The following is a 25,837-nucleotide window of genomic DNA, read 5'->3' on the forward strand; positions in this document are numbered from 1 at the left end:
CTTGGACCATATAAGCTCCTTTTCCCGTTTTAGACCCGTCTGTATAAATGGTCAAAGCATTAAACAGTGGCTGATCTACAGTAATTCTTGGGAATACAACAGGTTGTTGAGTCACAAACTTCAAAAGTTCACTCTTTGGCAAATGATTATCAATAATACCAGAAAATATACATATAAGTATGGACCACTCGGAAGTAGTTGCTGCTAGCACTTCTACTTGATCTTTCGTATATGGGACTACAAGCCTTTCGGGCGTTCTTGCAAAAGAGGAAACACATTGCTTAATACCCAATAAGGCGACCTCGGCAACCATAGATGGGTAATGTGACAAAGTTCTCATTCCCATAGATTTGGTGTGAATCCACAATAAAGGTCCACTTTGCCAAAGAACACCAGTTGGAAACCCCAAGGTAGGAAGAATACACATCCAAACAGGTTGAGAATCATCACAGCGTTCTAATTGTGCATTTGTAATAGCTTGTTCTACCTTTTGAAGTGCCTGATGGGCTTCTGGGGTCAATTGGCGTGGGGAATTAAGATCAGGATTTCCCTCTAATACACTAAACAAAGGTTTTAGATCCAAGCGGGTTAAACTTAAATATGGCCGAATCCAATTCACATCTCCAAGTAACCTTTGAAAATCATTTAATGTTTTTAAGCAATTAGTCCTATTCTCAATTTTTTGAGGTATTATCTTATTCCTATGTACAGTAGCTCCTAAAAAATTTACAACATCTCCCTTCTGTATTTTTTCGGGAGCAAGAAATAATCCCCTATTCCCTAAATATTTGATCAAAACGCCTAAGGCCTGTTCAAGCACCTCCATACAAGGGGCTGACAATAAAACATCATCCATATAGTGAATAATCCTAACTTTAGGAAATTCATTTCTTACTGGTTGCAAGGCCATGTCAACATAAAGTTGGCACATAGTAGGACTATTGGCCATACCTTGAGGGAGCACAACCCAATGATATCTCTTATCGGGCTGTTCATGATTAACAGAGGGCAGAGTAAAGGCAAATCTTTCTTTATCTCGACTATTCAAAGGAATAGAAAAGAAACAATCTTTAATATCTACTGCTATAACAGGCCAGTTTCGCGGAAGAGCTGTCAATACTGGCAAACCGCGCTGTATAGGCCCCATAATTTGCATTTGCTGATTTATGGCTCGCAGATCATGAAGCAAACGCCATTTCCCTGATTTTTTCTTAATAACAAAAATCGGAGTATTCCAGGGTGACTGGGAGGGTTCTAAATGCCCTAATTGTAGCTGCTCATCCACTAGTTTGGATGCCGCCTCCAGCTTTTCCTTTGACAAAGGCCACTGAGGTACCCACACAGGTGTTGTGGTCCTCCATGTAATAGGAATCATAAACTCAGTGACCCTTGAGAAAAACCCAAGCCTTGGCGGTTTAAATTTCCGCGGGCTTCTATAGGGGCGGTCATGCCTTGTAACTTACGTCCTATCCCTCTATTAAGTATAAATCCCGATTTAAGCATAATATTTTGTGCGACTTCAGAATAATCATTGGTAAGTCTAAGTTTCATTTGACTTTGTACATCCCTTCCCCATAAATTAAATGGCAATCCCTCAACCACAAAGGGTTGAAATCTTCCCTTCTGATCTTTAGAGATCCAAGTTAATTCCTTGGAGCTAACTTTGGGTGTCTGTGCATATCCTAGACCTTGCAAGGTTTGAGAAGACTCTTGTAGGGGCCAAGAGCCTGGCCAATCTCTAGTAGTTATAATGCTCCGATCTGCTCCGGTATCTACCAAACCTGAAAATGTTTTCCCTTCTACGGTTAGACTCATCATAGGACGATCATCAAGGGATAATGACAAAAAGGCTAAATCAATTCCAGTGGATCCAAAACCCTTGGATCCTCGTTCTGCAGAACATGCGGGATAATTTTCATGAAAAGAGGGCAAAATTAACAATTGAGCTATCCGATCACCAGGGGCTATAGTAATGATCCCTCTGGGGGATTGACACATTACCTTAATAACTCCGATATAATCAGGATCAATCACTCCGGGGAGGACAATAAGTCCTTTCAAAATAGAGGAAACTTGCACAGGGAACATGGTCTGATTATTCATCCATTGTCCCTGTCCCAACAGCATGTCAACATTCCAGGCCGGCTGCCCATTGGCAGCATTCTCCCGCGCCTGACTATGTGCTAGGTCAGACACGATTGATTTCCAATCTAGGTATTGCCCCATCGTTAAGCAAGCGCGGGCAATATCCTGCCAGTCTGTAGGTGTTAACGCATTTCGCGTGAGGCGCTGCAACAACATGATAGTGTAATTGGCGGACACGCCATCTCTTTTAGCCGCTTCTGCAAGATCCCTAATGAGCTTATGATCTATCATCTCACAATATCGTTGGCGTGTAGCTGGATCTTCAAACACGGGGAAAGCAGTGGCCAACTGGGACCATGCTTCCCGAGGAATAAAAGTACACTTTGGCATAGGAGGGGGAGCATTAGCTGCCGCAACTGAGGTGGAGGCCTGAGCAGGGGCGGAAGCTCTAGCCTCCGCAGGATTAAAATATGGTGGGCTAGCGAGCGGCGGCATGTACCAATGCCCATACCGCTCTTGTTCATATGCCGCGGCCGCTCCTTCTAAATCTTTTTCTTCTCTAGGATTTAATTCATCTTGAAACAAATATAATTCCTTAAACTCATCTAGGATTGGATATAATCCTGGCACCGTTTCTTGCTTTTCCTTTTGTTTTCTTTTTTCTCTTTTCATAATTTCAGGCCTATCTACCGTAGTCCCTGTTTGTTCATTTTCTGATGCGCTATCTTGACACATGCTAAGAGCCTTGCGTCCTCGTTGAATAATTTCTTCACATTTTCCTTCCTTTAGGCAAGAAAGTATCATGCTCCACAAGGGGAGAGCGCCTCGAGAAAGTTCTCCCCTTGTGTTACACTCCTCTAGGTCTTTTCCGAGTTTTTCCCATGACGGAACAGTCAAGCTGCCTGATACCCCAAACCACGGCGCGGCACTTTCGATATCTTGTAGCAGCCTACTTATGGTTTTATGAGAGAGCTTTAGCCCTCGGTCCCTTAAAAGGGCTTGAATAGGCTCATGAAAATCAGTTGTAGGCTCCGTGGACGAACTATTCCCCATTTTGCGCCCTTATCTACGAGCGACTTATTAAATTGGAAAAATGCTTGACTTATCTATCGGCCAGGGAAGACACACTCGATCGGGCTGGTGGCACCGTAGCCACAAGCAAACGAAAAATATGAGAAACACTAAAAGGACAAAAGCGAAAGTAAAAACTTCAGGCTCCAAACCCCCGAAAAACATACCTGACTGGACTACTCACCGACGGTTCACTCCGTGTGTCAAGTTCTGAATCGGTCCTCCATGCAGGGCGCGAAGTTCCCGGGTTTCGGCACCAAATGCGGCGATCCGCCTCCGACCAGCAGAATGACGAATCGCCACACGCAAGATTCTTCTCGTATCACACTTTATTGGAGCACAGCTTGGTTAAAGAAAAGATGGAGGGAAGACACCGCAATCCTATAGCAGTCTGCTTATATAGGGACTAAGAACATGTGTCGCTCTGTGATTGGCTTTCGCCGATGGCGCGACTTGTGAGCCAGCATCGGATAGGTCGCTACTTTAAAACCTCATTAGTATACTTAGCGCAAGCGCAGTGGCCACAGGAAGGATGATTCAGCTTACTTCAGCTTCCTGCTGCGTGGCAGTTAGCTGACCGCGCCCTACAATTTATACTGCAATAAAGATGTTAAAAAAAAAAGAAAGAGGTAGATGGTAACAAAGGAGTCAACTTGGAGGATGCAGTCATACACAGCATGCTGGTGGAATCAGTCAGGTGGAATAAAGTCTCCCAGTTCATTCCCACTGGAAAATAATTTTCTTCCTTAATCACAAGACTTGTCATTTTACTCTGAGCCAACTATCTGCAAATCAAGGTTTCCCAGAACCGAGGGTGCAATGGTATTCTGTGGCTAGGGTAAGACACCTGCCACTAGCACCAGCATAAGGACATTTAGCATTTGGCCTGAAGAGCTGCCCATTAAATAGTTGAATATGGAAGCCAGGACCATCCAGGTGGAAAGCTTCATCTCCTTCCAATTCTCTTAAACACGGAGACACCTGGATTCCGCAACAATGCTGACATTTAGAGGAGATCCTGTTTTTAAAAGGCAGTGACTATTAACCATCAAAATGATCCCATTCACTTTTGTTCTAGAAGTATTTTAACACTTATTAACATTTAATAATATTTAATATTTACATGTGCCTCCCACATTATCAACTCAGTAAGTATTGCTTAAATCTTAATAGAATATAAGGTGCTTCGTGGCAAAAAAAGATGAGTAAAACTCTATATTTGCCCTAAATGGGTTTACAATCTAGTATTAGTAATATCTTACACACACAAAGTGGTGAAGTAAAGAGAAGCCTAATCTAGGAGAATCTGAATTTGTCAAAGGCAGACAAAACCTGAATATGTATTTCTAAAGATCTAGTGCTCAGTTCTCAGAGGGTCTTTTTTGGCTTGATGGAGGGGGGCTGGAAAGCTTTGTAGGTACCGGGGGATATTTTGTATCTGGATCCAGTCCTTGGCTGTTGTTTCCTCTCTGCCTTTTGAGTATTACTGGACATATGTAAGAGGCAGGGAAGAGATAAAATGGGTGAGTCAGTCAATCAGTCCATCAACATACTTTTAAGTACTTATTTTTATCCTGAAGCATGAACTTTACCCTGCATTCCAAGCATGTACTTTTCCATACATTTTCCACATTCTTCACAGCCACCCTATGAGATAAGTATACTTCTTATATCCACTTTATAACTTAGGCTTAGATATGCTATGTAACTTGCCCAAAGCTAGTTAAAAAATAGTAGAGTTGGGACTTCAGTTCAGCTCTGCCTATCTTCAAAGCAGTTCTCCTAAAATACTATCAGGTAGTACCTCCTGCTGTAACTAGCTATCTACCAAGTACTTTGTGTTGATATCGTGTTAGGGTTGGGAGTAGAAGTGGAAAATTGTTCTAGTTTGAGCCAAAAATTGTAGAATTCAGATATTTCCCAGCATGTCTGCAAAACTGACGGGATGCGCGAACTAGACATATTTTCATGAGGTGACAGAAAGCTAATTTGTTATGATTATTGACCTTTGGGGGATATTGAAATACCCCTAGTTAAATTCACATACCCACAAAATGTTTGTACATATTCACAAAGCTCATATCACCACTGCAGTCCATTCAGACGTAGGCAGGGCCCATGACTCAGGTTACGAACATCATTTCTAAGGGAAGAAGCAACCGGTCACAGCAAGCTTGACACATCACCAAGTCTCAAGCATAGTGTGGTGTCTCCTGCTCACCTTTGCCTGCTGCCCCAGATGCCATCCACTCTAATCCTAGGGTAGTGAAAGCTGAGGAGGAGACTAGAAGAAAGAGTAAATCCTTAGGAGGAATTGAAATTCAACGCAGGCTGCTTTGGGGTAGCAGAGAAACCACACGCATACAAAAGAGAGTGCCAGATTCCACGTCCTAAACCCCATACAGCTGTGGGACATTGAGAAGCAGCAATGGGATCTGTCATCATGTAATTGATGTGATCTACTAGGGACTTCCAAAACAATTTTCAGAGCTGCTTCTAAATGAGAGAGAGGAGAGCCTTAGCAACATTAGCTGCTCCAAAATACACACATATACACACACATCAGAAATAATAATAATTGTTATTATTATTATTAGGAAAACTTTGCAGAAGGAATTCAAAAGTGAAGAAGGTTTCATTTACCAGTGAAAAATGAAGTGATTCATTCCCAGTGAGAAGACTGGAAGGTGAAGAGGTGAGTCCCCAGTGTGATCGACCAGCAAAAGCATTACCTTAAAACTCAAATGACTTTCATACCTTCTAATAATTCCCCTTTTTTTGTAGTGGCCCCACTGAATTCTACTAAAACTATACGAAATGTACTTCTCAACAGATTACTTCTCCAAAACCATAAACGTATTGTGTTGAACCTCCTACTCTCTATTATTATTCAGATAACCATCAAAATAAAATGTTAGTTGCTTCTCCAGTCAGAAGAGTCCCTTTAGACCGTGAAAGAAATAGTAATTAGAGGGAATTCCTGCTGGATGCCATTGATCTTTCACTCGGGATTGAAATCTTTCTGTAGAAAATCAGAACCGGCATAAGTTAACATTTGAATATGAAGTGTCAGTATACTTTGGGAATTTAATTTCAAATGCTGATTGCAACATATTAGACAGCTGTGTATTTTTGAAAGCATTAGTACTTAATAATTTGTACTTTGCTCTAAATTGCTTAATTTTAAAATGAGAATAATGTATAGCTTCATATGAACTACTTTCTTATTTATAGTAATATATGAACTATATGCATCCTACAATGTTTTATTTTTTATGTTTTTCTGTGGTTTGGGGGAATATTTCTGATGTTGTTTTTATGGGCTCATGAAAGCTAGAAATTGGACATATTGCCATGGAAATCACTTTCTGCAGGAGAGTCTACAGTATAAATCAGCAATTGTGCTGAAACACACTGGCAGCACAGGGGTGGATTTTTGTTGTCCCTGGTTGTTGATGTTTTTCGGTTTTATGGGGTTTTATTTTTGTTGTTGTTTATCAGGTTAGGTTCTTTGCTTTTGGACACCAGAAAGGTTTTACCTAATTTCAATCCCATTGATTTTTTTTAGACATACCTCACTCCTTAGTCTGCTATATTAAATAACTTGAACTGTTATTTTACAGTTGAGATTTTTAAAGATCTATCTGAAGATACCAATGATCAATTAATTCATCTGAAAAAAAAAAAAATCTATTGGGCACCTACTACATTCCAGGTACAGTTCTGGGCACTTGGGACACATTGATAAACTGCAAAAGGCCACTGACCCTATGAGCTTGTATTTTACATACAACCTAATAAATAAAAAGTAAATGCTATGGCAGTATGTAAAAAGGTGGTTAGTGCTAAGGAAAAAGAAAACAGTGAAGCGTAGGAAGAGGGACCAAAAGGGGCGGCTGTGTCGCAATCTTACACAGGGTTGTAGGGGAGGCCTCGTTGAGATGACATTTGTCGAAAGATTTAAATGAGTTGAAGAGGTTAGCTGTGGACATCTGGGAAAAGAGCATTCTCAAGAGAGAGAGACAGCTAGTGCAAATAACATAAACTGGAACTGTACCTCACTTGTTCAAGGAATAGCAAGAAGGCCAGCGTGCCTATAATGGAGTGAGTGAAGGGAAGGGTAACAGGAGAAGAGGTCAGAAGATAATAGGGAGACTTGTAAGTGTCTACAAGTAATTGTGATCTTACTCTAAGTATCATGGAAAGCCGTTGGAAGGTTTTGAAGTAAGGAGTGTCATAACCAACTTAAGTTGTAGCTGCTCTGTTGTGACTAGACTGTAGAAAGTCAGGCCAAGGCTAGAAGGAAGATCAGCTAGGAAGCTGTTGCACTTATTCAATAGGTGAGAGAACGTGGCGGCACAGACCAGAAAAGTAGCTGTGGAGCTGCTAAGTGGTGGGATAATAGATACGGTTTAAAGGTAATGCCATAGGATTTGCTGAGGGATTAGGGAGTGAGGGAAAGAGTGAGAGGGGTCAAAGATGGCTCTCAGGGTTCGGCATAAGCAACCAGAAAGATGGAGATGCCACCACTTGGAAAACACATAGCCGAAGAGTTGACTTCAAGAGATCAAGAACTCTAATTAAAAAGTGGAGTTTGGACTTCTGCTTTCTTGTCTGGCCCGTAAGAAGCTTAGAAGTCATCACTCCGCTCTAACAAGTAAAATACTGAACAAACTGAAAAATCCACAACTCTTCTTAGCTCCGTCAGAGAAGTGAGGTCACAGGGCACACTACTGCCCCCAAAACTGAGGAGACAGGCAAATACACAGGATCACAGTTTACTGGAGAAGGAACCCATGAACAGTAACCTCCACAGGAACCAGCGCAGTGTAGGAAACCTTGACCTGTAATTGATGAATTGCTGGAGGCTCAGCGTGGGCAAGTTTGAGAGTTTAAAACTCCAGGGACCCCAGTCATAGGGGTAGCCCCACACCTTTGTAAGTTTTCCCTCCAGGAGCCCTACAGGTCCTCACAGTGAAGAGCAGAGAAAAATCTCTTCACGCTCCCAGCAGGGGAGTAAAAAAGAAACCATTTAAAGATATGCCGAAGAATTCTGATTTTCTTAAGCCCTGCCCTCAGGTGAAACTGTTTTACCAGAGCCTAATTTGCTGGGGTTTTATCAGAGTCCAACCTACCTGGGGGAAGGGAGATACCCAACTTCAGCCCATCCTGTCTCATGTAAGGAAAGAAAAAAATTGAGAAGCACTGGTAAAATTCCCAGTCCAGGGGCTTCCCTGGTAGCACAGTGGTTGGGAGTCCGCCTGCCGATGCAGGGGACACGGGTTCGAGCCCTGGTCTGGGAAGATCCCACATGCTGCGGAGCAATTAGGACCGTGAGCCATGGCCGCTGAGCCTACGCGTCCGGAGCCTGTGCTCTGCAGAGGGAGAGGCCACAACAGTGAGAGGCCCGTGTACTGCAAAAAAAAAAAAAAGAGAGAGAGAGAGAAGACAGAAGCAAGAAAGGGGCTACGTAGGTACCAATCACACTGGGTATGTGGTTATCCTAGTTCTTCTTCCCCTTAGGTTCCATCATCATAGCTATGATGAATTGAACGATATTCAGAATAACAGATTCCTTGAACAACATCAGCAAGACACAACAAGTGGTTCAAGCCCTAGTCACCACCACTGCTGCCCAGGCCTGCTAAGCGAGGCCTCAGCAAATGGTTCCGGTCATTAGAGCAATAAATCTGGGAGAGAAAATGGGTACATTAATCCACCTCTTCATCGGAAGGAAGAGGATCTGACTGACTCAGTGCATGTTCTCAGTCACTTAAGACTGCAAATTGCTACAAATATTTCCTGAATAATAAGGCAAAGAATACAGAAGAGAAGTACACGTGAAAAAAAAATCAGAGTTTGTTCTTTCTGCTATCCTGCCTAGAATTTCAACTACCAAACTGAATTAATTTGAATTCTTTGCTTTTTTTCATCTTTTTTAAGTCGTCTTCTTCCTCTGTGATTTGAATATACTTCATCCAATATAAATGCCAATTTTGAGTTGTAACGTGGAAAAAGATGTGTTCATTAGTCATGAAACCTTGGCTCCAGCTTGCACCATCTTTCCTTGGGGAGCTAAGGAAGGAAATTAGGGTCCTGCTGTTAGTTGAAGAGAGTCCTGGGTAGGAAAAAGTCAATGTACATTGTCTGCAAAGATGTCTTCTTCATAAAAGCCTCATGCTAACTATTTAGAAATAGTTACACCATCTCAGAAAAGAATCAGAATGATGTTTCACTTTACCCACTAAAGGAAGAGATAATTCAAGTGATTTTTAACTCAATAACTAAATGACTGTTTCACCATAAATGCAAATTAACTGTATTAAAATACATATGATTTATTTACTCCAAACGTTAGATGAAAGGTTTATTCACATAAGTAAATATAAAAAAGAAATAAAACCCCTTAGTTCATGGCAGTGTTGCTTTATTTTTGTTTTGCTTTTACTGTAGTTGATTTAGAATTTCCTTAATGCTGTTCCTGTGACTTTGGTAGACCTTCGATGAAGATAGCCTGATGGCTACATTTTTAAATCCCTGAATTTACACTATGGGTCTTTCAAAAATAGTCAATGCACTTACAAAAAGAAGACACTGGAATGGTTATTGGAGATGAATAAATCAGGAATGGAAAATAAGGACTGAGAAAAAATAGGAATTCAAAGATGCTAGTCATGGCGTTTATATGACTGAACTTCTGAACTTGGCTCTCGACCTCCTGTCAGCCAACAGAAGGCCAAGCACAGGATGTTTAAACACTCCAAATAAAAGAAGACGGGGAAAAAACCCCTCACTACTTCATTATATGAGGCAAACATTTTCCAATGACAAATTTTAGACTGAAATTTTCACTTCGGATCGTCTATGAGAAAGAGATCCTGTTTGTTCATGAGACATACTTGATAACATTTTTACAACAAACACGTGGTCATTTTATGAAATAGTACTTGGTTAAATATTTAATGCAACTGAGTAAAGATGATTCTATGAGCCAAGCTTATATGGCAAATTCTGATGATCTGATTTGTGTTAATGACAATTTTAATTTACCGAAAGTAGAGAGTACTTTATTTTTCCTAAATGGAACTTTTTTGAGCCAGGCTTTTGTTAAGAGCTAGATGGTAGAAAAATTAGATTGTACTCTCCAACCAGTGTTTGAGAAGCAAATGTCTGTACTGACTGATGGTGCACTGAAGAAAGCTCCACGTGCTTTGGAAACCAAATGAGCAGGTGGGCAGACTGATCTTTTCTCATAAAAGTTGATGAACAATCTACCATTCTCATTTGGATTATCTGATGATCCACTGATGCCCACACATAAGCGTTTGTTAGAAAGCCAATAAGTGTTATTACAAAAAGATTTTAGATGTGAGCCAACACTTAAGTCATAGAATTTACACTCTCACATGGCAAAAGAAAGGATTTAGCTTAACAGCACTTTTTCTTTTGGAAAAAATGCAATGATGTTGGTGATGACAGCTTCCATTTCTACACAACACTGTAAGCTTTAGTCATAACAACGACAACAATGATAGTAATGATAAGAGTATTATTTATTGCAAGCTTATTTGTGTATGAAGCACAAGCACAAGCACAAATTTGTGCACAAGCACAAATTTCCAGTGATTTATACATAATAACGTGTAACCTTCACAAAAAATGTAAATTAGATATTATTAGCCCCATTATACAGAGAAAAATACTAAAATATGAATATCACACAGCAACTAAGGGTTGGAGCCCAGGCAGTCTAATTTCAAAGACTGAGTTCTTAACCACTATGCTAAAAGAGATCAACTGTAAGAATTATAAAGGGAGAAACAAACTTATCAGTAGATAATCACATGATTGTCTACATTGGAAACTCAACAGGATATCACAAATTAACCATTCTCCAGGGTTATTTGATAAAAGATCAACAAAGGAAAATAAGCAGAGTGCTCATACGTCTGTAATAACCAACTAGGGGAAAAAAATAATATAAAAAAGATCCCATTCACAAAATCAACAAAAACCATAGAGCATCTAGGAATAAATGTAACAAAAGATGTGCGAGACCTTCATGAATAAAACTCCAAAGCATTATGAAAGGATATAAATAAATCTGAATAAGTTTGAAGATTAATGGGTGGAAAAACAACAGTCTATTCTAGATATAGATATAGATGTAGATATAGATATAGATGGAACCAATTCAATTCCAATTAAACTCCCAAGCAGGACTTTTATGAAAATTGATAAATTAATTTCTAAAAGTAATATGGAAAAGAGAGTCAAGACTAAAGAAGAACAAGATATGAAGATATAAAGAAGACATAGTAATTAAGTAATTAAGACAGCATTGGAGGAGCACACAGAGAGGACGTGACCAGCCATTGATCCTTGAGCTAGACGCAGACAATCAGAAGCCCCTTCGCCTACCTCCCTGTCCTTTGGATATACTTTCTCCCCACCATTCCCCCAGCTGGAGCCATTTTCAAGGATGCACTATTAAGAGCGTGATGTTTTATTGAAATCATCTGGACCTAATACATGATTGAAAGCCAGTTAAGGCCTCTATATAAATTCAAAATGGCTGGCGGTAGGTGTCGGGATTCAGTCGTCTGGTGGCCTCTCGAGACAAGCCTTGTAAGTAAGTGTTTTTGCTTATTAAACCTACCACCTCCTAGTCTGGAGTGGTCTGCCTCTTTCTTCAGTCTCTATGCCCTCTGTGTACAGGAGCCAATCTGTGAAGCAACAGTTGGCATACCAGCTAGGAAACGGGAGAAGTGGGTCTTGGGAAAGGGGTATCCACGGAGGAAATCCCGAGTTGGCCTTTGGCGTCTATGTGGGAAAGGGTAGCCTGTATTGAGATGCTTGTGTACTGCTGTGTGAGTACAGGGACTCCCCGAAAATGCTAGCTGGTCAAATGCGCTTCTTCGAGGAACTGCACGGAGTGCACTGCGGCAAAGAAGGAAAACTTACGGCTGCGCAGTGGGCTGGGCTCTGATATGGGCGGTTCTGTGGTCACTGATGCCCCAATAGAGGCAGAAGTTCGGGTTAGAAAGTTGGAAGGAGGGCTGTAGTTAGAGAAGGATGTGTGGGTGTCCACCACTCTGGCAGCTCAGGGCTGGCAGACAAGGTGGGAGAGCAGGGTAAGTGGGAGACGTCTGTGTGCTGTTTTGCAAAGCTAGAAGGAAAAAGCTGCGGTAGATTAAGGTCTAAGTGCTTGTGACAAAACCTAGTTGGGACGCCAAGAGGTGGTATCTCTGGGAAAGTGAACGGAGTCAAGAGGAGGATTGACAGAAACAGATGAAACGCCCTGTACCTTCAGACCGCTAATAGGAAAGCGAAACCACAGCACGTAAAGACCACCCCAGCCAGTGGGGCAGCCCCCAATTCCGAAACGTTCATTGTAGGAGAGTATACTCTCACTGAGCTTGTGGATATAGCTGCCAAGTTATAGCGAAAAACCAGGGAAAGCATCCAGGTGTGGTTAATACAGCTATGGGCTACAGGGGCTATGGCATTTCTCTGGCCCAGCAGGAGGCAGAGAAAAAGCAACATCACCACACACCCTGCCCTCCAACAGGGGAGGGGGGGCGGGACGGGAGCGGGGGGTGGGGGGGATGAGAATGGGGGGTGGAGTTTCAAGATACTCACTCCCTTAGAGACTGGATTATTCTAGCCTGCAGGGAGGCTTGACCCACTGAGGGGATCTCCCTGGGCATGTGGGACTCTGGAAGTCTGTAGAGGAGGCACAACAAATTCTTAGGGAGTTGGAAATGAGACAGTGCCATAGATGGCCTTGTCTTTGAAAACCCTGATCTGATTGGGCCTCATTCACTGCTGGAATGACAGCCTAGCATGGGACACTGATACCATGCCTAGCTCAGTCATGGGCAAGACATTTATGATGTTGGGCAATCAGTTGCTGATCTGGGAGAAACTGACAAATCCTGGGAATGGGGACAGGCTGTGGGAAAGACCCAAGACAGGGAGCTCAAAAGCCAAAAGGCTGTCCCCAACTGCTGTAAAGGGTCCTGTAAAAGTAACCTGGAAACAAATGGGCTTTGACCTCATGGCTGCGGAATCGCACCTGAAAAGATAGACTGGCCACCCAGTGCTGTATTGGTCAGCCTGTGGCTAATCTTAAAACCTGAACAACCGTTCAGACCTGCCCCACCTGCCCTACCACCCCTGATACCTCACCTGCTCCAGCTGAGGCTTCCGAGATAGTGCCCTATTCAGGGTGGGTGCCTCCCATACCCCAGTTACAGGATGCAAGCCAGGATTGCCCCCAGCTGAGGGCCATTGGAGGCAACTGGAGACCTCGTGTTGAGCTTACAATTTGTTGGTCTCCCCAAAATAAACAAAAGGTGACTGCTCTGGTTGATAGTAGGAGCTGAATGCACTCTAGGACATAGTAGCTCTCAGATTTTTAGCCCCGTCATTGCCGTCCATGATTAGAGAGGGCAAACGTTTATTGTCAGGAGGGTCCCTTTGACACTGAAAATTGGGTGTTCTCCCCCATGAGAAGAGGAGGTACCAGAGAACATATGGGGCATTAAAACCCCACAAGGTCAAACAAACTCTGTACCAGAGAGTTTTTCTCCAGTACCAGAGAACATATTGGGCATTAAAACCCCACAAGGTCCAACAAACTCCGCAAACTGCTATAGGTGAATTCTGTTTCTGGGTTAGAATAATTAAACCAGTGCTGAGGGAAAATGCGAAGAGGGAACCAGTAAGTCTACTGCCCTCATGAAAAATCTGAACTGTCAAACCATATAAATTGCCTGAGGAGCATAAGGAAATAGGAGAAACTACCCAAGAACTGCACCAAGTGTGTAGGTATTACACACCCTGCCTGTATTGCCTTTAATAGCCTGGTATAGCTGGTCAGAAAGTCAGATGGCCTGTGGCAGATGACCATGGACTGCCTAGAATTGAGCATGGGGCTGTGCCCAACGTGGTCTCCCTCTTAGATACTTTGGCCACGGTGCTAGGAGTGCACCATGCTTTACTGGACTTAGCAAATGGTTTTTCAGTATACCTCTGGTGGCTGAATCATAAGATCAATTTGCCTTCATGTGGGAGGGGCAACAATGGACTTTTCAAGTGCTTCCCCAAGGCAACATGCACAACCCCACAGCATGTCACAGGATGGTAGCCCAAGATCTGTCCCTGCTCTCCTCGCATCAGTAAAGTGGCTCACTACATCAGTAATGTAAGGTTAACATGTGAAGACTTTCTTCTGATGCAGGGCTGTCTGCAGACTTTGCTGGCACACCTGCAAGGGAGGGGGTAAACCCATGGAAAATTCAAGGTCCAGGCAGCAACATCAGGTTTTGGGGAGTCATTTAGTTGGGTAAGATGCACATTGTCCCAGAAGCTATAATTGACAAGGTACAAGCCTATCCGACCACTAAAAACGTGAAAGAAGTACAAGTTTTTGTAGGGATGTGGAGGGTTCAGGGGACTCTTATTCCCCACCTGGCACAGTGCCTTCCTCCCTTACACCACATGCTAAAGAAAGGGCATGTGTAGGACTAGGGATCTGAACAGGAAGTCGCCTTTGAGAAGGCAGAAGTACTAGAGAAAGCAGATTAAAGCTCTGGGTATCTCCCGAGCAGCTAGATGTCTCTTTGTGAACTGGGCACTGTGGCAGAGACAACAGGAGAGTGTACCCCTAGAATTTTGTGGTCCCAGTTCTAGGAGGGGGCAGGAACCTGATATACCCCCATAGAACGACAGCTTCTGGCAGTGTACACAGCTTTCCTGCAGGGAGAGCCTCTCACAAAGGAACAGCATATCATGATAAGAACTTCTTATCAAGGTGTAGGTTGAGAATATGTTCTATCAACCCACCTCTGCCATGGCTCAGACTTCCATGCTAAGCAGTATGTGTATTTATAGCAGAAGAGCGCTCTGTCCAAGCCCACTGTCCCAATCAATGGTGCTGCTAGGCCCTGAAGTCTGTAGATCCTCCAGATGTTCCTGTGGCAGCCCCTGCAGCCTGTATAGAGAGTAGGGGAAATTTCTGCTGATGCCCCATATACAGATGGGTCTAGTTGGGCAACCCACCCACATAGACTGCAGTCACTATTCTGCCCATTGCTGACACCATCTGGATTGAAACAGGAACAAACCACAGCAGCCAATGGGCTGAACTCTGAGCAGTTTGGCCGATGATCACTCATAAGCCCTGACCATTGACCCACTGCACTGACAGTGGGCCGTTTCATAGAGATTAACCCTGTAGCTTGGGCCATGGGAGGATGAGGGGTGAATGATCAGGGGTAAGCCCTTGTGGGGTCAGGATATGTGGACAGACATTTGGGCAAGAGCCTGAGGCCGTCCTCACTGTCCTCCATGTTGCAGCTCCTAAGGCACTGCACCCCTGGCAATCAAGAAACTGATACCCTAGACTGGATACTCTAGCAACTGACCCTTCAGTAGACACAGCAGACTGGATGCATTGAAAAGGCACCCAGCATAGCACCTGGGTGGATGGCATATTGCCAAGAATGTGAGGTTGCCCTTGAAATACAATGACTTGGTCAATGCACTAATAGCATATCCTGTGTGTTCTAAACAACAGCCAAGGCAACTACCAAAGGAGTCTGGGACCACCCACCGAAGTTCCCAACAGGCAAGGGATTGGCAGATTATAATGGCCCCCTCCCTTTGAGCAAAGTTTCTCAATCTTAGTCTGTGTGAACACTGTCTGGCCTAGCCCGGGCTGCCACGGCTGGGGACTAGAGAAGCTGAGTACCATATATGAATCCCCTCATCAAGTAGATGGTGATGGGGGGTCACATTTCAAAGGTCATGATGTGAACTGGACAAAAAAAAAAAACCATGACATTGAATTAGGGTTCCACAAACAGCAGCGTTGGTAGAAAGGAAGAATGAAATATGAAAGCAACAGATTAAATTTCTAACAGAGGAAACTATCTTGGTGGGGTGTTCTAAAGTACTATCCCAGGTTTTAATACATTTGAATGATCAGCCAGTAGGGCCTGTTGCCCCAAATGCCAGACTGGGTACCCCTACCCACGTCGAGACAGTCAATACCACAAAGGTATGGAAGTCATGGGAGACAGTCCCAACCCTCACCATGGATCAACATGCTATGCTGCTAAGAACACTAAGTCCCATTATGCCTGGTGAAGGTGTTATCTACTGGAATGTGCATATGGGACCTCCCACCAGGGTGGGTGAATTACTCCAAAGCCCTGGGTGAGGGGGAACGACTCAACCTCTATTGGGATACCATTGTCCTGCTGCAAGCCAGAGCTGTTGAAGTGCACTATACCTGAAGTGGAACACACACCACTGGAAGAGGGGAGAGAGTGGGGTCCTGGTCTGGCATATCCCACCCCAGTCCATCTCCTCACGCCTGACAGTGTTGCCTCCCCTGGCCGTGTATGATATGCACCACAAGGTCAAGTTCCTAAAGCTGCCAACCTTCTTCTCAAGGTTAGGTGGACACATTCTGTTTTCCACTGGTGTGATCATCTGGCTGCTGTCTTTGTTCCCTCCACTGGCCTGGAAGACAGCATAGCACACATAGAAGTTCTTACTAATTCACCCAGCAAGCCTTAAAAGATAGCCAACAAAGCCTGTCCTTAACACTGAAATGTGTCTCACGAGAAAAGTCCTCCAGAGTAGGATGGGCTTGGACATTATTACTGCTTTGCAAAGAGTCACCTGTGCCTTTATCCAAACAGATTCATATTTGAGTCTGCTATAGGTGTCATCTTTTATTAAATTACATAGGAACATAAGCAAACGCCTTGACTGATGCAACCCCCAGTCCAAGGGGGGTTGGATTAATAAATTAGTGGGGCTCCTGGTGGAAAAAATTGTTACTTCTCCTAGGTATCAGTTTCTTCATTTGCGTTTTCTCTTGCGTTTTGCCTCTGTTACTATTGTGGTATCTGCCTCCAGGGCAGCCAGATAGCCACTGAACAAGCCACCTCCATGCTAGTGGAACTCCTTGCTGACCTCTCGGGGCACATTGAGGAAGAGGGGCGTGTGTAGGATTGTAGGAGCCAATCATGAGGTGTGGAGTCTTGGAGGAGGTCATCCTGGTGTGACCTGGTGTGACTGCTGGTTGACCCACAAGTTGGACCTGGGTGATTGGAGGCTCCTTACCCCCTCCCCTGTCCTTAGAATGAACATTCTGCTCATTGTTCCCACAATGGAAGCTGTTTTCAGAGCTGCAGTCTTGAGAGAGCAATGTGTTGTTGAGACCGTATGGACAGTATACTTGACTGAACCCTGTTAGGGCCTCTATATAAACTTTTAAGATTAAGGTGAGCTGGTGCAGAGATCTATTCATCTTGCAGCTGCCCAAAGCAAGCCTCGTAAGTTCCTGTAACTATTAAAACTACCACCTACCAATCTGGAGTGGCCTTCCTCTTTCTTTGGTCTTTCCATGTCCTTCTTGTGCAGGGAGCAGTATTCAAACCAACAGTGAAATATTAGCCTCAACAAATCAATGAACCAGAAGAGATCTAAAAACACAGATGCATGTGTGTACACATGTGTATGTATATAAACTTGATAAATAGCAGGTGAAACTATGAATAATTGCAGAAGGATGGGCTATTCAATAAATAATTCTGGAATGTAATGGAAAAAAATTTGATTCCTACCTTATAAAACACAAAAAAGATATAGCTGATTAGATACACATAAATAATACAATTTAAAAATGCTTAGAATAAATAGAAAATTATAGTTTGAGGGTAAAAAGACTTTTGAGGCATAGTTGATATACAATATTAAGTTTCAGGTGAACAACATAGGGATTCACAATTTTTAAAGGTTTTAGTCCATTTCTAGTTGTTATAAAATACTGGCTACATTCCCTGTATTGTATAATATAATCACTGAAGCTTATTTATATCAAAGAGTGTTCTGCCTATGTTTGCCTCTAAGAGTTTTATAGTAACCGGCCTTACATTTAGGTCTTTAATCCATTTTGAGTTAATTTTTGTCTATGGTGTTAGAGGGTGTTGTAATTTCATTCTTTTACATGTACCTGTCCAGTTTTCCCAGCACCACTTATTGAAGAGACTGTCATTTCTTCATTGTATATTCTTCCCTCCTTTGTCATAGATTAATTGACCATAATTGCATGGATTTATTTCTGGGCTCTCTATTCTATTCCATTGATCTATGTGTCTATTTTTATGCCAGTATAATACTGTTTTGATTACTGTAGCTTTCTAATATAGTCTAAAGCCAGGAAGTGTAATTCCTCCAGCCCTGTTCTTCTTTCTCAAGATTTTATTGACTATTAGAGGTCTTTTGTGTTTGCATACAAATTTTAAAATTACTTGTTCTAGTTTGGTGAAAAATGCCACTGATGTTTTGATAGAGATTGCATTAAATCTATAGATTGCCTTGGATTGGATGGTCAGTATTGACACTATTAATTCTTCTAATCCATGAACACAGTATATCTTTCCATCTGTTTGTGTCATCTTCAATTTCTTTCTTTAATGTCTTATAGTTTTTGGAGTACAGGACCTTTGCCTCCTAAGGTATGTTTCTTCCAAGGTATTTTAGTATTCTTAATGCAATTATAAATGAGATTGTCTCCTTAATTTCTCCTTCTGCCAATTCATTGCTAGCATATAGAAATTTAACAGATCTTTGTATATTTTGTGTCCTGTGAATTTACTGAATTTATTGATGAGTTCTAGTAGTTTTTTGTTGGCACCTTGAGGAGTTTCCCTGTATAGTATCATGTCTTCTGCAAACAATGACAGCTTTACTTCTTCCTTTCCAATTTGGATTCTTTTTATTTCTTATCTCTTTGCTGTGATGAGGACTGCCAATACTATGTTGAATTAAAGTGGTGAGAGTGGGCATCCTGGTCTTGTTCCTGATCTTAGAGGAAATGCTTCCAGCTTTTTGCCATTGAGTATGATGTCAGCAGAGAGTTTCTCAGATATGGCCTTTATCATGTTGAGGTATGTTCCCTCTATTCCCACTTCCTAGAGAGTTTTTATCATAAAAGGATGTTAAATTTTGTCAAAAGTTTTTTCTGCATCTATTGATGATTATATGGTTTTCATTCTTCAATTTGTTAATGTGGTGTATCACATAGATTTTATGAATATTGAAAAACCCTTGCACCCCTAGGATGAATCCCACTTAATCATGGCATATGATTTTTTTAAACATATTATTGTATTTAGTTTGCTAATATTTTGAGGATTTTTGCATCTATGTTCATCTGTGATATTGGCCTGTAATTTTCTTTTTTGTGATATCTTTGTCTGGTTTGGTATCAGGGTGACACTGGCCTCATAGAATGAATTTGGAAGACTTCCTACCTCTGCAAATTTTTGGAATAGTTTGAGAGAGATAAGTGTTAACTCTTCTCTAAATGTTTGGTGGGATTCACCTGTGAAGCCATGTGGTCCTGGACTTTTGTTTCTTTGGAGATTTTTTTTATTTTTGATTCAGTTTCATTACTGGTAATTAGTGTGTTCATATTTCCTGTTTCTTACTGGTTCAGTCTCCAAAGATTGTTCATTTCTAGGAATTTGTCCACTTCTTCTAGATTGTCCATTTTATTTACATGTAATTGTTTGTAGTTTCTTACAATCTTCTGTATTTCTGTGATGTCAGTTGTAACTTTTTTTTCATTTTTGATTTTATTGATTTGAGCCCTCTTCCTTTTTTTCTTGATGAGTCTGGCTGAAGATTTATCAATTTTGTTTATCTTTTCACAGAATCCACTCTTAGTTTCATTGATATTTTTTTTAGTCTCTTTCATTTATTTCTGCTCTCATCTTTTTTCTTTCTTTCCTTCTACTAACTCTGGGTTTTGTTATTTTTCTAGCTCCTTTATGTGTAAAGTTAGGTTGTTTATTTGAGATTTTCCTTATTTTCTTGAGGTAAGCTTGCATAACTGTAAACTTCCATCTTAGAACTGCTTTTACTGCATCCCATAGGTTTTGAGTCATCGTGTTTTCATTGTCATTTGTCTCTAGGTGTTTTTTGATTTCCTCCTTGATTTCTTCAATGATCCATTGGTTGTTTAGGAGCATATTGTTTAGCCTCTACATTTTTTGCAGTTTTTTTGATAGTTGATTTCTAGTCTCATAGAATCGTGGTCAGAAAAGATGCTTGATATGATTTCAATTTTCTTACCGACTCTTCCTTTGTGGCCTAGCATGTGATCTCCCTGGAGAATACTCCATGTGCATTTTAAAAGAATGTATATTCTGCCAATTTTGGATGGAGTGTTCTATCTATATATCTTTTAAGTCCATCTGGTCTAAAGTATCATTTAAGGCCAGTGTTTCCATATTGATTTTCTGTCAGGATGATCTGTCCATTGATGTAAGTAGGGTGTACCCTACTATTATTGTGTTACTGTTGATTTCTTCCTTTATGTCTGTTAATATTTGCTTTATGTATTTAGGTGCTCTTATATTGGGTGCATATATATTTACAGTTGTTATATCTTCTTCTTGGATTGATCCTTGATCATTATGTAATGCAGTTCTTTGTCTCTTGTAACACTCTTAATTTTAAAGTCTATTTTGTCTGATATAAGTATCGCTACCACAGGTTTCTTTTGATTTCCATTTGCCTGAGATATATTTTTTATATGGGTCTTGTTTTTATATCCATTCAGCCTCTCTATCTCTTTTGATTGGAGCCTTTAGTCATTTACATTTAAAGTAATTATTGACATGTATGTTCTTATTGCCATTTTGTTAATTGTTTTGGGGTTTTGTGTAGGTCTTTTTTAGTAGATTGCCTCTTTTGTTCTCTTGTGATTGGATGTCTTTATGTTTGGATTCCTTTTAGTTTGTTGTGTGTATGATCTATTATAGATTATTGATTTGCAGTTACCATGAGATTTATATATAGCCATATATATATATATATATATATGTAGTTGCTGATCTCTTAATTTCAAATGCGTTTTAACAACCCTGCGTTTGCACCCTCCTCTCCTCACAATTACTGTTTCTTATATTTTACATCTAATTGTTTTGTGTATCCCTTAACTGCTTATTGTGGATATAGATGATTCTACTCTTTTGTCTTTTAACTGTCCTACTAGCTTTGTGCATGGATGATTTCCTACCTTTACTATATGTTTACCTTTACTGATGAGCTTTTTCCTTTCATAATTTTCACGTTTCTCATTGTGCCCCTTTCTTTTTCTCTTAGAGAAGTTCCTTTAACTTTTCTTGTAAAGCTGGTTAGGTGGTGCTTAACCCCTATCTTTTGCTTGTTTGTAAAACTTTTGATCTCTCAGTCAAATCTGAGAGACTTGCCAGGTATAATATTCTTGGTTGTAGGTTTGTTCTGTTGATCACTTTCAATATATTGTGCCACTCCCTTCTGGCCTGTGATTTCTGCTGAAAAGTCAGCCGATAGCCTTATGGGAGTTCCCTTGTACGTAATGTGTTGCTTTTCCCTTGCTGCTTTTAATAATTATCTTTAATTTTTGCCATTTTAATTATACTATGTCTTGGTGGGTTCCTCTTTGGGATTCTCTGTATTTCCTGGACTTGGATGTCTGTTTCCTTTCCCAGGTTAGGGAAGTTTTCAGCCATTATGTCTTCAATTATGTTTTCAGCTCCTTTCTCTCTCTTTTCCTTCTAGGACCTTTATAATGCAAATATTAGTGAGACTGATGTTTTCCTAAAGGTCTCCTTAACTGTATTCATTTCTTTTCACTATTTTTTCTTCTGTTCAATATCAGTGATTTTCACTACTTTCTTCCAGCTCACTGACTGTTCCTCTGTATCATTTAGTCTACTGTTGATTCCTTCTAGTGTACTTTTCATTTCTATCCCTGTACATCCATTCTACTCCCAAGTTTTTTGATCATCTTTACAATCACTACCCTAAACTCTTTCTCTGGTAAATTGCCTACCTGCACTTCACTTAATTCTTCTTTTGGGGTTTTATGTTGTTCTTTCATTTGGAACATGCTCCTCTGTCTCCTCATTTTCCCTAAATTCTTGTTTCTATTTATCTGGTACACTGGTTACATTTCTCAACCTTGGAGAAGTGGCTTTTTGTAGGAGGCGTCCTAGGGGTCCCAGCAGCCTACTGCCCTCATCACCAGAATTGTATGCTCTAGGGGTTCCCCCTGTGAGGGCTGTGTGGGTCTGCTGTCTATTGTGAAAGACTGTATGCGCAGTGTGGTAAGCCTTTTTGGCCCCCAATCTGGTTGGTTGCCAGGTCCTAACTTGTGGGAAGGCTGCTGGTTGGTAGGTCAGGAGGCAGCTGACTGTGGAACCCCAGGATCCCTGGGGCTAGTGCTAGGTTACCTGTGGGCAAAGTCAGGGTCCAGGAGATCCCAGGGCTACTGCCCACACACTGGTGGATGAAGCCAGTTCTGGGGCTAGTGCCAGCCTTCTGGCAGGCAGAACCATGTCCTGAGGTCTGGTTGCAGAGCACAGGGGTCCCAGAGCTGGTGTTAGATCACTGGTGTGTGGGGCTGGTTCCTGAAAGAGCTGGCTGTGTGATTCGGGTGTCTTGAAGCTTATATTAGCTTGCTGGTGGACAGGGCCAGAGCCCAGTAGGTCACAGGGCAGGGTCTGGCCTGCTGCTGGGAGGGCTTGGTCCACAGGCTGTAGGGCTACAGTTTTGTTGCAACTGGCATCTGCCCACTGGTGGGTAAGACTGGGCCCAAGGCTAGAGCAGGCTCCCTGGAGGACAGGGCCAGGACCCAGGAGATTCTGGGGCTGATGCCTGTGCACTGGTGGGTGGAGCTAGGTCCCAGATTGTCTGGTTGGAAGTCCCTGGAGGTTTATGGTCTAGTGCCTACATACTGTTGTGTGTGGCTGTGTCCTGGGCCTTCTGGTGGGCAGGGCTGTTTCCAGGGGTAGCGTTAGGCTCAGGGAGTCTTAAGGAAGCCTGTCTGCTGGTAGTGGGACTGGTTCTATGGCCTGAGGCGTCCCAGCACTGGCACTTATAGGCTGTTGGTCCAGGGTGTGGCTGGGTTCTGGGGCTAGTAAGCTAGAGGGAGTATTCTAAAATGGCCCTTGCCAGCACCTGTGTCCATGTGGTAGAATGAGCTCCCCAAAATAGCTGCCACTGGTATCTGTGTCCCCAGGGTGAGCTGCAGTTGCCTCCTGCCTCTCCAGGAAACTCTCTAAGATAAGCAGGTAGGTCTGACCTAGGTTCAGATCAAATTACTGCCTTTGCCCTGGGTCCCAGAGTGTGTGAGATTCTGCCTGTGCCCTTTGAGATTGAAGTCTCTATTTCCTCCAGCCCTCTGGGACTCCTAAAAGTAAGCCCCACTGGCCTTCAGAGGCAAATGCTCTGTGAAGACTGTGAATGTCTTCACAGTGGAGGAACCTCAGTCTGGAGAGCCCAATGTGGGTCTCAGATCTTTCACCCCTTTGGGAGAACCTCTGCAATTGTAGATATTCTCCCATTTTGTGAGTTGCCTACCCAGGGGCATTTGGGACTTGACTATTGTGACTCCACCCCTCCTACCTATCTCACTGTGGTTTCTTCTTTATATCTTTAGTTGTAGAAGATCTTTTCTGGTAGGTTCTGGTCTTTTTCATCTATGGTTTTTCTGCAAATACATGATTTTGATGTGCCTGTGAGAAGAGGTGAACTCAGGGCCTTTCTACTCCATCTTGGCCAATCTCCTTAAGATTTTCTTAAAATGTAAAAAAGCAAAAGTCATGAAGGAATACTAAAATTTTTTACTACATAAACATTAAAAGCTTCTCTACAAGAAATAATACAATGAAAATAATTAGAGAAGATATGTGCAATGCATAAAACCCTCAAAGACATAATAAACAGAATATACAAAGGTCTTAAAAATTAAAGACAACCTAGTAGACAAATGATTAAAGTACGTGGCCTTCAAGAGGAAAACCTACAGGCCAATAAACATTATGATGGTTAATCTCACTAACAATAGGGGTAAAGCGGACTGAAACAACGATGAGATACTATTTTATGCCTATCAGATCAGCAGAAACTGTAAAAGGTAGTATGTACCAAATGTTAAGTACATGGGGAACTAGATCTCCTGGATACTCTACTGATAAGCAGACACAACCACTCCAGAGGACATCTGGCAATATCTTGTAGTTGAAGACATTCACACCCTGGAAACAAGTTATTCTACTTCCAAGTGTATACTTCTAGAAACTCTGGCACAGGTGCACAAAGAGAATTGCACACAGGTTTTCACTGAACATTGTTTATTTTGCTACTATAGATTATTTTGCTATTATAATCTAAAATAATCTGACTTTGGGTAATAAGTTCTTTCAATGAAAATTATGCAGCAATTTAAAAATATGAATTAGATCCTCATGAATTAATGTGTACACATCTCAAATGTTACATGAAAAAGTTGCAGGATGACATTTATGTAAATGCATAAAACCCAAGAATAATTTTCTATATGTATGAACGTATTTATGTTATAAATCTATGAGTGGAAAGGATACGTATCAACTCTGGAACAGATTTTGCTTCTAGAATGGGCAGAAGGAGATGAATAAGGAAGAGAGTTCAAAGGAGACTTTAAAAAATGTTTTCTGTTAAGAGTGACTCAAATATTAGCAAAATGTCAGCATTTGTTAAAACATTTTTCACTAAATCTTTGAAATATTTTATAATTTGGAAAAATGGGCAAACTCCAAGTCCAGAGTTTTATTAACATCTCTGGTCCACTTTACTTCTTGGAAACTCTAAAACTTCTAGGATTTCTTCAGTTTCTTCAGGGGCCCTCTCTCATCCACCATCCTGGTCCCTCCATCTCCTCTCCCCCTGTCTCCTCAGCCCCCAGCATAGGGGCTGAAAATACTGCTTCTCACTCTCCCCACTGCATTGCTATAAGTAGTCTTCATTTACTGTTGAGTCTCTGCCTCAGCACTGTTTTACTTTTTTCTCCCAGATGCATTGGAGGAGGGGAGGGGTCAGGAGAGGAGTGACAAAATTGATGAAAATAAGGAAAAGGAATGAGGAAGGCCATGAAGCACCACATGTAATTTTTTTTTTTTTTGGCGGTACGTGGGCCTCTCACTGCTGTGGCCTCTCCCGTTGCGGAGCACAGGCTCCGGACGCGCAGGCTCAGCGGCCATGGCTCACGGGCCCAGCCGCTCCGCTGCATGTGGGATCTTCCCGGACCAGGGCTCGAACCTGTGTCCCCTGCATCAGCAGGAGGACTCTCAACCACTGCGCCACCAGGGAAGCCCTGTAATTTTTTTTAAATCAAAGTATAGTTGACACTTTCAGGTGTGGAACATAGTGATTCAGTATTTTTGCAGATTATACTTACAAGGTAATGGCCCTAATATCCAGTGCTATACAGTAAATCTTTGTTGCTTATCAATTTTATACATAGTAATTTGTATCTGTTAATCCCATACCCCTATCTGGGCCCTCCCCACTTCCTCTCCTGTTTGGTGACCATAAGTTTGTTTTCTATATCTATGCGTCTTCCTGTTTTACATATACATTCATTTGTATTTTTGAGATTCCACATATAAGTGATATCATACAGAATTTGTCACTCTCTGATTGATTTCACTAAGCATAATATTCTCTAGGTCCATCCATGTTGCTGCAAATGGCAATATTTCATTCCATTTGCGGCTGATATACCATTGTGTATGTATATATGTATGTATGTACCACATCTTCTTAATCCAAATGTCTGTTGTTG

The sequence above is a fragment of the Tursiops truncatus genome, chromosome 14 (assembly GCF_011762595.2).
Source record: "Tursiops truncatus isolate mTurTru1 chromosome 14, mTurTru1.mat.Y, whole genome shotgun sequence".
Taxonomy (NCBI): Eukaryota; Metazoa; Chordata; class Mammalia; order Artiodactyla; family Delphinidae; genus Tursiops; species Tursiops truncatus.